This window comes from Rhincodon typus, chromosome 20 (genome assembly GCF_021869965.1).
Source record: "Rhincodon typus isolate 14 chromosome 20, sRhiTyp1.1, whole genome shotgun sequence".
Taxonomy (NCBI): Eukaryota; Metazoa; Chordata; class Chondrichthyes; order Orectolobiformes; family Rhincodontidae; genus Rhincodon; species Rhincodon typus.
In genome coordinates this window covers 31,888,244-31,904,959 of record NC_063351.1, presented here as the reverse complement: position 1 = coordinate 31,904,959, position 16,716 = coordinate 31,888,244, and the positions used below count along the sequence as shown (strand labels likewise).

The 16,716-nt window shown below is 39.4% G+C and overlaps 1 protein-coding gene across 28 annotated transcripts in view; it reads right to left on the bottom strand.

Annotated features, from left to right (window-relative positions):
• The window catches only part of tcf7l2 (transcription factor 7 like 2), a 184,664-nt gene that overhangs the window by 25,701 nt on the left and 142,247 nt on the right, over positions 1–16,716 (bottom strand). The gene's annotated exons all lie outside the window — the stretch shown is intronic.

The window sequence follows — 16,716 nt, the reverse complement described above, 5'->3', positions numbered from 1 at the left end:
CAGATTTCCTCTTTTAAGCAGGTGACACTGGCACTGGAGAGTCTGTGTCCAATCCTTACTAGATATGTGAATGCATCCAGCCACTTTATAAGAATCACATACTTCTCCTCATAAGTTCTGTGGGTTTTGCTCTACGACCTTTGAGCCAATCCTCAGCTTTAAGCTTCACGTATCATGATTCATTTTCATTTTGTCTGGCTTTTCTATAACTTTGCAACTGATTTCAGCTTAAGCAAACTAAATCTTATCCTGGGCCGTGTTTAAGCATCAAATCATACAATCAGAAATCTGTTGTATATTAGTGGGATAATCTGTAAAATCTGTAAATACAGGGAACTAGTCTGCAAAGAAAAACATGGAAATTATTGCCTAACTAGTTATCTAGCAAAAAAACCATCCTCAAAATAGTATTCTTTCAACACTGGATGATATGGTGACGTTAGTGTGTCTGATTCTATTCTTCTCTGAAATATTGCCAACACTCCTTACATGAACTGTATACCAATATCTCAGCAATCCACAAATTGCAAGCAAACTTCTCAAAGACTCAACAGTTTTGGCACTACAGCATTATCTACTTGCTATAGTTATTGTCCAAAACAAGGTATCCTTTCCCTTCCACTTCAAAGAAATCAACATATATTTGTTCCCACTGTTTATTTGATGCTGGATTGAAAATAACTTTCGTTGGGTAATTCCTCTATCCACACGTGGACACAAAAAAATAGTTGCACGCTATTGCTTTCGTGTGGACTATCCCTTTGTGCCCATGATGAAATTCCTCTCTCTCTAAACTTCTGCAGAATGAGTCAAACTTCATGGGATACAGCCTTGATCTATATTTGTTTCATTTCTACACACAAATTACTTCCGCAAATCATCATACATTATAGGGTAACCATTTATTATATAATTGAACATTTTATTGAGTTACAGCTCTTAGATTACATCACTAATTTATCTGCCAGGTACTGGCACATCATTTGTGCATGTAAAGTTATTTAAAGTTAGCTCAACGGCTACAAAATTAATTTGTCTTCATAGGCACTGAATTCATATGATCTGCAGAAATAAAATAAATATTTAATAGAGCATATGGTTAAGTTTATCATTTGGTCACCCTTGTTCAAAAGACTACTTTGTCCTCTCAATAATAAATGCTTATTTGCTGATCCCTACTGTAAAAGAACTGAGCCTAGTTCAACTGTCTTCTGCTAATTCCTTCCTATAGAGGAGACTTGGTTCACCCCTACTACTGCCAATGATTGTTTTATGTTTAATTCACTTTAGAGTCCAATGAATGCCCACACACCTGTTTCCCTAGCCAAAGCTACAATGGCCACAGAAATGTTCAGAGATTATACAATGCACCATAAAAACACTGAACTTGGCAGACAGTATCATACTCTCTGAAGATAGCACACTAAGCACAAAAGGATAACCGAGTTATTCTAGAGCTCACAACTGTGTTTTCTTTCTGGAATTAAGCTCCCAACATTTTTGAGTATCTTTACAAGGTCAGACCATTGTAAGATGTGAACAAGTTGAATAAAGATGTTTTCATGTATTTACTTTTTTAAAATTGTGTTCTCATTTGGCATTTCTATGACTCAAGACCATGTTTGTAGGTAATTCAGGTCACACAGCAGCCTCTCTGGTGATGTTAAAACTCTACTTAACACTAATTTGAAAGTGGATCACCTGGGATTGACACATAGGTATTGTGTTGTACTGGCATCCCTTTGGCACATTGGGTGATAGCGCAAAAAGCCATCTAGCCACCGATGAGAGAAACAATTAATTTATCCTCTTTCATTCACTTTGAGCCAAATGTGCAATCTTTGTTTGTAACTACACCTGTCGTCTTTGTTAAGGCTGCACTCCCCTATTGTTCCCAAATGTGTGTACGGTGCCATTTTTTCAATTGTGCTGACTCATTGGGTATTTCAATTCAATGTGTACATGGAGCAACTTTCAAATTGCTCAAACTTCTTAAAAATCAGCTTTTACACTGTGTCATAATGTTTTCAGTCCTCAATTTCTCAAATGAAAATTTCATCCCATCTAGGTCATCAGCTTTATGTTGCGTGTTGCATGTACTAAGAATAAAGGCAGACTCAGCTGCAGGTCACCATGACTGGACTAACTTTATCTACACCTCCCAAAAGAGAAGGCAATAGAACAGTATGTTCAGATCTTCCAGTTTACTACAACATTGGTTCCTAAACTATCCAAGACAAAAGGAAAACAATTCAGTGTTATTCTAAATTTAGAACATCCAATAACACTAGATATGCAAGGTTTGGTTCTATCACTTTTCACCTCATCATGGCCATGAAAAACCTGCATGATGCTTTTCCTTTAAATTGTTCATGGGTAAAGTTCATGAGGTAAAATGCTGGCATTGATGATCCCTAATTTCCCTCTAGAAAATGGCTCTGGGTTTACTCTTTTGAACTGCTGCTGTCCATCTGGTGTAGCTACATCCATACCAGTGTTGGAGAATAAGCTGCAGGACTTTGACACAATGGCAGTGAAAGTAGGCAGGATAGCTGCGCAACTTGGATGGGGGAGGAGAGGGGGGGTGTAGTTTACAGGTGGTGGTGCTCCTGTGCATCTGCTGCTTTAGTTGTTCCCAGGTGGCAGAGGTCACAGTTCAAGAGCAGCTGCTGAAGAAATTCGGTGACTTGCTGTACTGCATCTTATAGACAGTACATACCTCTGTTACTGTGGGCTGTGCTGGATTTACTGAATGTTTACAGTGGTGGACAATGATGAATTATGACTTGGCCAGAAATATTGTAATTGCAGCACTATTTCATCATTATTATTTTCCACACTAATCTCACAGATGCTAGCTACTATTATCCAAACACAAAAATAATCCAATCAAAACTAGTCTTGTGGTTAATGCAAAGGTTCGGTCAGCTGAAGGGTAACTTCCACCTGGCATCAAGTTGCTTCCATGATATTACTATTGAACTACAGTTCAGGGAGAACAGTTTCAGGTTAATTGGTAATAAGCTCACTTGAGATTGACTTCTTCAATTTAGAAACAAAGATACAGAACTAAGAACTGATTCAGTTTGGTATCCTCATCAAGAATCAACAAGGTACATTTGACAGCCAGTGCAGAAAGGCAATGTAAATGACAAGGGTCTGTTTATGTGAAATCGGGCCATGAAACAGATACAAGTCAGCCACAATTAAACAGTATGAATGAAACCAATCGGGGTTGAGAAACATATCAGCTACGATCGAATGGTGGAGCATTCTCAGTGGGTTAAATTGCCTAATTCTGCTCCGATATCTTATGGAGCAGTCAAATACCTGGAGACCTGAACAATGATCCTAATGAGGTACAAGTGTTAATTATTAGGAAGTCCACTAACATGAGTAGAGTCAGAGTCATACAGCACAGAAACTTGTCCAAATCATCCATGCCAACCAAGTTTCCCAAACTAAACTAATCCCGCTTGTCTGCATTTGACCCGTATCCCTCTAAACCTTGCCTATTCATGTACCTATTCAAATGTCTATTAAATGTTGTAACTGTTATCAACCTCTACCAATTCCCCTGATTTTGCATCATCTGAAAGATTTACGATGTTTCTCTATAGTCTAAGTTACTTAAATAGATTGAAAGAATAACAGGCCCAACACTGACCCAATCCACTGCAGACATTCTCCCTATCTGAAAAATAGTCATTTGCTATCCTGCTTTGCTTCATGTCATTGAGCCAATTTTGTATCCATACCTCTTTCCTTTTAATTCCAGGGCTTCAACCTTCTTACCAAATTTCTGTATTGCACCCAGTAAGTCTATTTATCTTGACCAACTTTTTTTTAAATCACATAAAATAAAAATTCAATCAAGTTAGATTAGCTTTAACAAATACATGCTAGCTCTCCTTATTGGCCCATTTTTTCCATATGAAAATTTATTTCGTTTTTTTGTAATTGTTTCTGATAACTTGATTGTGCTTTCTTGGTTCATATGTTTTCCTGCTTTTTGAATAATGATAAACTATTTACAACTATCCAGTACTATACCAATATCCAACATAGTCAGAAAGATTATGACCAATATCTAACTAGATCTACTTTTTGATATTATGTAAAATATTATCTTTCAGCAAACCAGAATGAATTCTATCAGGACCAGATGACTCAGTGATTTACAGTAGTGCTGATCTTTTAACACATCTTCTCTATCTATAATTGCTTTGTGTGTAACTTCTTTCTTCTTTTAGTGAAACCCGCTCATTTTCTGCTTCCAAACAGAAATACTTACTTAAAACTTAAACCACATTCTCTGCTTCTACAAGAAAATTTCCCTTTGGGGCATTAAACAATGAAACCTGTTCCAAAGGGATATTTACTGTGCTAAATAAGTTATTTTTAGGTGTGATCCACTAGTCACTACCAAGATGATACCGTTTCACCTAAAACTTCACATATCATTTTACAAAACAGCAATTGTAAAACAACCTCATTCCTTCAGACTTTGGATTCCTGCACATTAGTCCAACAGATGGAACAAATGTTGATCTCATTGCATCAAAGACTGGACAAAGTTTCCAGCATGATGCGATTACCAAATACCTTCCCTTTCAGCTTGCTGAAGGGATTGATCCCTCCACAAAACCCTGGTTTATTTGCAATAGAGTTGATAACACTTGCCCTTTCACGTCCTCTCTTCACACCATCTAAGGCCCCAAACACTCCGAGGTGAAAGAGCAATTTACGTGTACTTCTTTTAAATTACTCTATATCTGTTGCTCAATGCAGTCTGCTCTGCCTTAGGAGACTAAATGCAAATAAGTTGAGAGCTTTGTGGGCTACCAAGTTGGCCAAAAGTGTGAGCCTGAGATTTCAGTCATCAATCATCTTAATTCTCCAGCTTGCTCTTGAAACAGCTCATCTTTCAGTTGACAGTTTACAACTTTCTAGGGCTAGTACAAGCTCAATAATTTCAGAGTGTAACCTTTAGACCTACGTTGTTTCCTGTTTCTTCGCAGGTTTTAATTTGTAGTGGCCGATGCACTTTGAGATAGGCAAAAGAAAGTGTCTTATGTTGGGGTGATAGTCCCTTTAAGAGCTAGACACTAGACAGAAAAATCCAAAGAACTGTAGATGCTGGAAGTGAGAAACAAAAATCAGAAACTGTTGAATATGGTAGTCAGAACATTTCACCTATTTAAATTTTGCCAACAAAAAAAAGCTACAGGATTTCTGATGCTTTAATAGAGATAAGAGAGATTACAAATTTATGAGTTATACCTGCCTTTTGCCTTTCCCAATTTATTTCCCTCGTGTTGACCATGCTGAGTTGTGATAATTTTTGCCCTGCCTGATCCTGCACTTACCAAGCATCTACACTCATGTTTTACTAGAAGTAACCAATTAGTAATCAAGAACTGCACCAATTCTCGCTAATCCAGGAACACAGGGCTTTGTAGGTGCTTCATCCAGAATAGCATGCAATAATAAACTGATGGAGTCAATATCCACTTCTATAAACTGGAACACTAATCTTCCACCAATGAAATTAAGATCAGCTAATTCCTTGCAATTCCTTTAGGTTGAGTTCGTTTATTGGATTTCATTATTATTGCCAGTTTTTCAATCCATCAGGGTTCATCTGCAGTAATATCCAAGTGGCTTACAAGTCTCTTGAACTGTGTCACACCAGTCAGTTTTGGTGAGAGTGGGAAACTGCATAATAAGCAAAGCAGCATTTTTTACCTTTCCCTCCAATTTTCATGACATTGTCAAATTTTGAAAATTCAATTTGATGTCCTAGGGCATCAGATCCTCTGTATGTATTTGCAAAATTTGAAAGGCCAGGATTTTTCTGTGGCAATAACAACAAAACAGCCCATAGCACAGGCAAGAACCATGCGTGACTTGAAGCCATGATGTGGAGGTGCTGGTGTTAGACTGGGTTGGAGACGGTCAAAAATCACACAACACCGGGTTATAGTCCAACAGATTTATTTGAAAACACTAGCTTTCGGAGCACTGCTCCTTCCTCAGGTGTAATGGGACAGGAGGTATCAAGGCACAAAGTTTGTAAGTAAAAGATCAAAGGACCATAACAACTGGTGCGAATGTATTGAATAAACCTAAAATGGCTGGCTGTCTCCCTCCTGTTAAAAAGGAGGTGAAGGTTTCAATTGATTAAAATATAAATCCCAGAAGTTCTTTCAAGTTACTGCACCGAGATAACTAAAGGTTTTATCAAAGTACACAAGAGGGGACATCTCAGGTCAGGCAATGCATTTTACGTGAGAGACCTTGTTCAGAATCTGTGTGTTTTTTAATCTGGAATCAGACTGGTTTTATTTCCAAAGCAGGAATTTATAAAATGCCCCTCTGACTGACTGCGTCTACAAATTGTGTTCTTTTTGAATAAATTAGAACGTATCTGCAAATATAAATCTGTAAATGCAAATTCACGCCAAGATCGAGTGCGCGAGCCACAGCATGAGCGCATGAGCCAGAGCGGGAACCTGCGAGAGAGTCAGAGCGTGTGTGTGAGCGAGTGTGTGAAAGCCAGAGTGTGAGAGTGAGCCGGAGAGTGCGTGAGTGACTGACTGACAGAGTGTCATTGTGAGAGCAAGCGTACATGTGAGAGCGTGTCCATTTATCCATTGTCGTAGAGTCTGCATGGTTTCACCAATATACCATGCCTCAGGACATCCTTGCTTGCAGTGTATGAGATAGACATTGTCAGCCAAGTCACGTGGCTGTCTGCCATGCACATGGTGGGTGGTGTTCCCACGTGTGGTGGTAGTGTCCATGTCGATGATCTGCCATGTCTTGCAGAAGGTGCCATGCAGGGTTGTGTGGTGTTGCGGTCGATGTTGTCCTAAAGGCTGGGTAGTTTGCTTCAAACAATGGTTCGTTTAAGGTTTGGCAGTTGTTTAAAGATGAGAAGTGGAGACATAGGGAAGATCTTGGTGACGTGCTCATCGTCAACGTGTCGAAGGCTACAAAGAATGTGGTGTAATTTCTCCGCTCCAGGGAAGTACTGGATAATGAAGGGTACTGTATCGGTTGTGACTTAAATATTTACATTGAGATGTTACTACATATTCCTGAAGCAAGTGAGACTTGAATTGGGTCTGCTGGTCCCAAGGTAGAGACACGACCTATGCACCTTAAGAGCCCAAATCTGAACATCAAATGGACAAATCAAATTGGCAAACTTAGCTTGGAGAATGAGTTTGTTATAGACAGCTTCTTACAACAAAATATTCTAGAACCCACTAGGGAACAGACTAATTTGGTTTTGGTAATTTGATAAAACAGTATCAAAGATCTAACAATAAAGGATCGTTTAGTCAAGAGTAAGCATAACATGGCAGAATTTCAGATTCAGTTTGACAGTGAGAAATGAGAGTCCAATCTTTAATTTAAATAAAGACAATGACGAGTTGTCGAAAGCAGACTGGCTGTGTGGGTTACAATGAATGATGGTTGGGAAAACGCTGGCAGACATTTAAGGAGATATTTCGTAACTTCCAACTAAGACATATTCCAATGAGGAAGAAAGACGACGAGAAGGAAGTACCAACCATGGTTAAATAAGGAAGTTAACAAAAGAAAAGGGTTACAATGACAGAAAGATTAGTCGGGGAGAACTTGGGTATGAGAGAAAATTAACAAGAAATATAAAAACCAACAGTAAAAACTTCTATAATTGAGCATCCCTTAAAAGGTGAGATTTAGAATTAATCATGGGTTAAAAGGAAATGGAAGTGACTTTGAGCAAATATTCTGATCACTCTTCACTATACAAAAGCCAAAAGGCATCCCAAGAATAATGGAAAATTGCGAGGCAAAGAGGAGGAACTTAAAATAATCATTGTTACTAGAGAAAAGTAATGGGACTCCTTAAGGTTGCCAAGATGTCTGGACCGCATAGCATATGAATCATAAAATCCCTACAGTGTGGAAACAGGCCCTTAAGCCCAACAAGTCCACACCGACCATCAGAGCTTCCCACCCAGCCCCATCCCCCAATAACCCACCTAACCTACACATCCCTGAACACAATGGACAATTTAGCATGGCCAATCCACTTAGCCTGCACATCTTTGGACTGTAGGAGGAAACCGGAGCACCCGGAGGAAACCCGTGCAGACACAGGGAGAATGTGCAAACTCCACACAGACAGTCACCCAAGGGTGGAATTAAACCTGGGGCCCTGGTGCTATGAGGCAGCAGTGCTAACCACTGAGCCACCGCGTCTCCTAGGACTGATGCAATTGTAATCTTACAAAATCTCCAGATTCTGCAACGGTCCTGGCAGATTGGAAAACTACAGACGTAACCCTTCTGTTCAAGGGAAGAGGGGGACAGAAAATAGGGAACTATTGGCCAGTTACTCTAACATCTGTCATTGGGAAAATACTAGAGTCATAATAAAGAGGTAGTAGCAGGACATTTAGGAAGTTATGATAGAGAGTCAACATGCTTTTGTGAAGGGAATCAATGCTTGACAAACTTTTTAGACTTCTTTAAGGATGTAGCAAGCAGGGTAAATAAAGAGGAACCTGCAGGTGTTGTATATTTGGATTACCAGTAGCATAAGGTGGCACGTAAAAGGTTAATACACAATATAAGCAGTTATGGTATTGATGTGATATTCAAATAGATAATGGAAACAGATTGTCGGGATTGTTATAGTTATTATAATCAATCTACTCAGATATGTTGTAATGTACCTCCAGAGCGAATGAGACATAAATCTGGATCTTCTGGCTCAGAATGGGTCACATTCAGGTTGACAAACTCTAAATAGTGGAGTACCATAGGGATCCGCTCTCAGCCTCAGTTAGATTTACGATCCAGATTAATGATTTGGATGAAGGGACTAATTGAATTGTATCCTAATTTGCTGATGTTGTTATGAAAGTAGGTAGAAAAGCAAGTTGTGAGGAAGATATAAAGAATCTAGAGGGATACCGATAGGTTAAATGAGAGAAAAAAATGGCAGGTGGAATATAATGTGGAAAAACGTTATGTTGTCCACTTCAGCAGGGTGAATAGAAAAACAGATTTTTAAATAAAGGGATTGCAGCATGCTGCAGTGCATAAGTATCTGGGTGTCCCTGTATATGAATCACACAAATTCATCATTCAAGTAATTAAGGGGGCAAAGAAAATGTTGGCCCTTATTGCAAGGGGGCCGAGTACAAAAAAAATGGAAGTTTTGCTACACGTTCTGAGATCTGGAGTGGCCTCTGCACCATCAACACACAGCAACACCAGGGTACACCATCTACAAGATATACTGCAGTAACTTAGCACTTTCTAAACTCTCTGACCTTTACCATCTAGAAGGTCAAGGCCAGCAAATGCATGGGAAAGTCACTACCTGAAAGTTCACCTCCAAGCTACTGACCATTCTGACTTACAGTCAGAGATATATAGCACGGTGACAGACCCTTCAATCCAACTCTCCCATGCCAACCAGATATCCTAAATAACTCCAGTCCCATTTGCCAGCATTCGGTCCATATCCCTCTAAACTGTTCCTATTCACATACCCATCCAGATGTCTTTTAAATGTTGTAATTGTACCAGACTCCATCACTTACTCTGGCAGCTTATTCCATACATGCACCACCCTGTGTGAGAAAGTTGCCCTTTTAGGTCCTGTTTAGATCTCTCCCTTTTCACCTTAAACTTATGCCCTCTAAATTTTGGACTCCCCCAGCCCAGGGAAAAGTTCTTGCCTATTCACCCTATCCATGCCACTCATTATTTTATTAACCTCTATAAGGTCACCCCTCAGCCTCTGATGCTCCAGGGAAAATAGCCCCAGCCAAATCAATGTCCTGTACAGTCGCAACATGACCTCCCAATTCAAAAACTCAATGCACTCACCAATAAGGGCAAACATACCAAACACCGCCTTCACTATCCTACCTACCTACGACTCCACTTTCAAGGAACCATGAATCTGCACTCCAAGATCTCTTTGTTCAGTAACACTCCCCAGGACCTTATCATTAAGTATAAAAGTCCTGCCCTGATTTGCCTGAATAAAATGCAGCATCTCACATTTATCTAAATTAAACTCCATCTGCCACTCCTCAGCCCATTGGCCAACATGATCAATATCCCATTGTACTCCGTGATAACCTTCGTCTCTGTCCACTACACCTCCAATTTTAGTGTCATCTGCAAACTTACTAACGATACCTCATATGTTCATATCCAAAACATTTATATAATGACAAAAAGCAATGGACCCAGCACTGACCCTTGTGGCACACCACTGGGCATAGGCCTCCAGTCTGAAAAGCAACCCTCCACCACCACCCTCTGTCCTCTACCTTTGAGCCAGTTCTACATCAAAATAGCTAGTTCCCCCAGTATTCTGTGTGGCCTAACCTTGCTAACCAGTCTACCATAAGGAACCTTGTCAAATGCCTAACTGAATTCCAAATAGAGCACATCGACCGCTCTGCCATCATCCTCTTTGTTACTTCAAAAAACTCAATCAAGTTAGTGAGACACAATTTCCCATGCATAAAGCCACGTTGACTATCCTTAATCAGTCCTTGTCTTTTCAAATACATGTAAATCCTGTCCCTCAGGATTCCTACCAACAACTGGCCCACCACTGATGTCAGGCTCACTGGTCTATTGTTCCCTGGCTTTTCCTTACCACCTTTCTTAAATAGTGAGGCAACATTAGCCAACCTCCAGTCTTCCAGCACTTCACCTTTGGCTGATGATATGAATATCTCAGCAAGGGGCCCAGCAATCTCTTTCCTCGCTGATCAGGTCCCAATGATTTATCTACCTTTATGAGTTTAAACTTGAAAGTATGTCACCATCCCTACATTTCTGCTCAGTAAAAATCCTGGAACGACTTCTTGACAGCACCGTGGATGTTCCTATATCCCAAGCACTGCAGAAGTTTAAGAAGGTAGCTCACCCCTGTTTTCTCCAGAGAACTGAAATTTGGGCAATAAATGCTGGCCTACCCAGTGACACTCATGTCCCATAAATGAACAAAAAACCATCCACAGTTTTGGTGTAAATAAGAGGGGGCAGTTTCACTGGAAGCTGTACAGAGAATGTTCATTAAGCTAATTCTTGGGATGTGGGGCTTGTCTTATGAGGAAAGGGAGGGGCCAAACTCAACAGGAGTTTAGAAGATTGAGGTGATCTAATTGAAACATAAATGATTCTTAAACCGTTTGATAGGCTAGATGCTGGAAGGATTTTTCTTCTCACGTACAACTGTAGAATTGGGAGCACTACTTAAACAAAAAGAGTCTCCCATTGAAGAGGGAGATGAGAAGGTCGTTGGTGTTTCAAACATATCTTCCACTGCTTACAACGAAACAGCGCCATTGTAAAGTTGAATTAGACAGATTTTTCATTGATGAGGGAGTTATGGGAAGCAGGCAGGAAAGTAGAGTTAAGGTTTCAAACTGACCAGCTAATATCATGTTGCATCGTGGCACAGGCTCAGTGGGGTGCTCCAGTTCCTGTTTCTTGCATTTACTACCTTTCTAAAACCAACAGGAACTTCTGGAGTCTGCACAGACAGCGAAATGTGAAAATCCAGAGCATTTTGTGGGTGATTGTGTTTTTCCAGGTGGTGTACTGTAGAAATCCTTTCTGAGTGTACTACGTAAAATCACTGAGCTGATGAGAACATGCCTTTTACTTTACTAGTCCTGAAAAGGTTATCCCATATTGAATGAGGTGTTATTGTAGGAAGCTCATAATTGCTACTGAATAATCTCTTTGGCTCCAGAACTTCCTCAGCAATGTAGTTCTTTAAGATATGTGTTTTATAGCATCTATCACACACTCCAAGTCTTGTCATGTACAGGTAAAGGTAACCATTAGCACAAACTGCTCTCAAACAAGATTATTTGAGGAATGTCATGATACTCCATTACAATGTATTAATGGAGCTTTGCAAGATGGTTTTGTAAATAGATTTATAGAAATTTTTCCAATCTGTTGGCTGAGGATGATGACTTCTCTCCCTTCAATCAAGCTTCCCTGCTTAGCTAGATCTTCAATCACTTGCTTCTGCATGATCGCTGCAATGGTATTATGGCACTTATCAACCTTAGAGGCCTGACCCTATGCTCCTCGAGCAATTTCTTCACCTTTCAAGGTTGTTCCACCCATTCTCACCTCTCAAGTAAATAATATTGTCTACCCCGCTCCCCTCTCCCTTCCAAGTTCAATTTAAAAAACTCTTTCACTGAGACATTTGCGGTTTTTTCTTCCTCAGATCACATTGGACAATTTATCAACCTTAGTGCTTTTAACCATCATCTCAATTCATTATGCTCCGTCTTCTAAGTTTACTGCCCTCAGTGAATCCCTCCCTAAATGTTAACTGCCCCAATTCTCAATCACGGCCACTGCCCAGAGCTTGCCACCTCACGTGGTCTCATTCTATTAATCACAGGCAAGTCTACCTCTGATCAGTTTCTTCCATCACTCTCCATCAAGATGCACTATTTCCGTCTGTATTCATCCCTGTAAATAATGTCTTCAAATTCACTGAATTATACTTCTAAAAGTTGAAGTCAGTTTGCCACAACCTTTCTGCAGTTATAGATTCTCTCAACCACATGTTCACTTCTTCCTTTGAGGTTTCAGCCTGCATTAAAAGCATCCTTCTCTCTCAACACAGCAGTTTGCCCTAATATGGTGCAGATCTCCATTCCCTTTAGTCCAAAGAACAGAGACATACGAAGAAATAATAGACAATTTGCTTAGTCATTTGTTGCCAGGTCTGGTTGGATCTAAAAGCACTAGTGCTTCATCTGCTAAAACTATCACCACTCCAAGATCATCCTGGAATGCAAATGAAACTATTAGCTTCTTTCTGCTACTGCAGATCATCATCTTAAACTCCTCACCTTCAACAGTTTGTTATTAGTTCTCTGTCCTGATGTTGTTGTTCTCTCTAACCTGCTGTCACCACCCTATTCATCAAAACCCAATTCCTGACCCATCGATTACTATTCTATCCCTTCCAAAGTTCTTGAACTTGATATTATTATTCAAATCCATCAAGAATTAGAATTAATCATAAACAAACGTACATCCAATATGCTGCTGTATTGCAGTCAAATTTCAAACAATGTATCAGTCCATCAGCCTACAAAAAAATATACAATGCTCCAGAATTATGAGACTAGAAGTATAAAAGATGTTGTTCCCTTTTATGTTCATGCGCTTGTGAATGTTTTGATGAGTGCATAATGAAAATCTCCAATAAAATGTCTTCTTTTATTAATGCTCAAGTCTACAAGTTGATTATTTCAACTTTCTGAAGAATAAAATGACATAGCATTGAATTTTCACTCCCCCCAAATTAATGTACATCTTTCCTGGCATACCATGTCTGAACAATTTCAATTAGATTTCAACCAAAGCTACAGTACCAAAATGGTTCCTTTCAAAACAGAATTCCGTTCTTAACTGTTTAATTATTGCCAGACCATCCTATGCAATGGCTTCTTTTCTTATTATCACACACTTGCCTCTAGCATCTTCCATGGTTCAAGTCTGAGTTCCTTTCTACTTCTCAACAACATACTGTTCTTCAGCGACAACCAAAAGCACAGCAATTGTGTTTACATTCATACCGATAACATCCATCTCTCAACTCTTCTACTGCTTGTGAATTATCAGGCTGCTTATCCAACATTCAGTTCAGCAGAAAATTCCTCCAATTTAATATTGGGAAGACTTTTGCCATTATTTTTGGTTTCCATTCCAAACTCTATTCTCTAGTTACTGACTCCATCCATTTCTCTTTTGTATCTGCTTGCAGAGAGATAGTTGAGATTAGACCAGTCCGTTCACAGGGAGTCTTTCCCTGTAATCTGACAGTCTGGATTGACATTAAGTGACCAACAATGGGAATTAAGCAGGTAAAGGATTGAAGTACCATTGACATTTCTGCTGGAGGCATTTCCCCAGGAAACCACAGGGCAGGCCCTAAGCAACACCACTCCAATTAGCTCTCCAACCCATTCAGACTTCCTGTCCCCATCAAGGAACTCCAATAGTGTACAATTGCTTCAAATACTTTTCAGCATCAAATATATGCATAATTTGCATCTTTTATTGAAGAAAATATTGACCTAGCTCTATCAAAAGCTCAAAAAGGGCCACCTATTGCTCGAGTTCTAAATTTCTAACTCTGACCTTGTAAAATAAATATGTTGGAACTGTAATAAACTTGTTTGATTTGCATTTACTGAAGGCCAGTTTCTGAGGCTCTTAATCAGATGTCTCCATGTATCTCAAATTTAACACTTGAATCTCCAATCTAAATGTTGCATTCGTAAAAGTTAAACCCCCTAAACACATGAACTACAGAATCAGATATTCACAACTATATGCTACAAGTTTTTAGAATGAGTATTCCCAATGCATAGCATCATGACCCATCTGTACATGTACAGCTGCACCCATGGCATTACCCCAGTTCCTACTTTGTGCCCAAAGAAGCTTTTAACTATGAAGCTTAAGGTGCAAAACTGAATATCAAGGAATTTGAGTTTTCACATTTAATGTTAATAACACAAATTTTAAAAAGTTTATATTGTACCACCATACATCACACATTTTTCATTAATTTTATTTCTACGGGGAAGAAAGGCAAACTGCCTATCCACAGATTACTCGCAAGAAACATAGAGCTGACTCAGCCAATAAGAAAATAGAAAGCATTGCCCTTGCACAAACAGGAAAACCTTTATATACCATCTTTACCACTGAAAACATCCCAAGGAACATCACAGAAATGTAATCAAAAATAAATGAAGGTTGAACCAAAAGAGCAATTGTACACACAAACACAGAGTTTGGCTCCACATAGCAGTGACGTTGGCCACAAACACAGCTATTTTTAATACCAAAGAGTAGAAAATGCAAAGCACAAAGTTCATGTAATCAGCAATGAAAATCATAAAACATACAAGTTGTACCAGTTCAAAATAAACTGAGCTCAAATGTTCAAATTAGCTTTTAAAATTATGTCACAGGGCAGGTTGGAGCAGGCAAGAATTTACCTGGCCAAAGGAAGGGACAAACCTTAAAAAGAGTTTATTAATTAAGATGAGAGGGAAGAAATAACGAGACCAACTGAGGGATCAAACTTTGGATTTCCTGCACTCTGGTAGTTGCTAGTTTTGATAAGTGCCCAGAAAGAGGTTTCATATTTAAAATACAAATACTGGCTAGTGCAAATGAAAGGAAACCTATAATTCGCTACAGGGTACTGTGAAGTCTGCCAGTTAGCTATCCCCATACAGTGGATTAGCAGTGCCGATAGCCTGTTTAACCCAAATAGAAATTTACTCATATTCAAATGGCATTGTCAGCACTGCAAGTTATTTACTTTAATCTTACAAATGTTATAGACATTTTAATAAATATTATATAGTTAACAAATGTAGAATTAGCTTCTGATTCCATCCTTGGTACTCCATGTTGTTTTTGAATAAAATTTCTGTCTGTTCCCCTTCCCAATAATCATTTCCAGGGTAAAGCTGACTTCTACTTTACTGCCCCTTACCTACAGTCATGTATAATCAAGAAAACAGCAAATCCATACATTTCAAATCCCTGTATCAAGTGATGTCTATCAGGTTTGTCCCTTCCCAGACAGGGCCCCCCGACTTTTACAGAGCAAGAGATCACAAGCAAGAGTCCATAAGCGATGGAACAAATCAGTAAACTTCTTACATGTATGTTATGGGAAAACCTATAAGCAGCATAAAACATGAATTTTGCCATGAACTGAAGAACTGAAATCATGTGTTAAATATTACACAATGCTGCCAGGTGTGTTTTTGATCAGGGAGCACGTAATGTAGGACAGCTGGCTACCTCAACACCTTCCCACCAATCCTTCAGCTCATTCTCATAATAGAGAGGGTGAGTGGGTGCTGAAATTGCAGAGTAAGTAAATAATTAAGGATCAATCAAGATTGTTTAAAACTGAATGAACTTCAATATTACACTGTTCATGCCACAAAAGTTGGCAGGGACAGGCAGATGGGTGAGGAAAACTTCATTGCCTAAAGGCCCATCACCTTACCTGACTGTAGAAGTCATCAGGCCTCCTTTGTGGATTTGCCTGCATTCCCAGCAGTGTCCACTATGGAGCTCTGGTGATGGGGAGGACATTCTCGCACTGTAGGGCAGAAGTGCCATTTTGCACTAATTTAGCCCACCCATGGTGATATATGGCTGCAGGGCACGCTTGTAGATTTGCTTCTTTTTTAAAAAAGCTGAGTAAGCAGTTCAGATTCCAAAAGCACGGCGGTTTTTTTTACATTTCTTAATAGGAGTGTAAATACTTCACAGACCTCCTTCAATTTTCACAACAAATTCTGTGCATTCCTTGATATGCAATTTAATGAAAAGAAACACAGAATATTTGCAAATACCACCAGCAAGTATCCAAATGGAAAACTTTTATGTTTGAAGCTGAACCAATAACAATTTACCATTTACAATCCACCTAAATGTGGTAGCAGCAGGAACAATACCTGTCATAAAATGAAATCTGAAAAGTTTAAGATAACAAGGTGTAGAGCTGGATGAACACAGCAGGCCAAGCAGCAGAGGAGCAGGAAGGCTGACGTTTCGGGCCTAGACCCTTCTTCAGAAAATTTTCTGAAGAAGGGTCTAGGC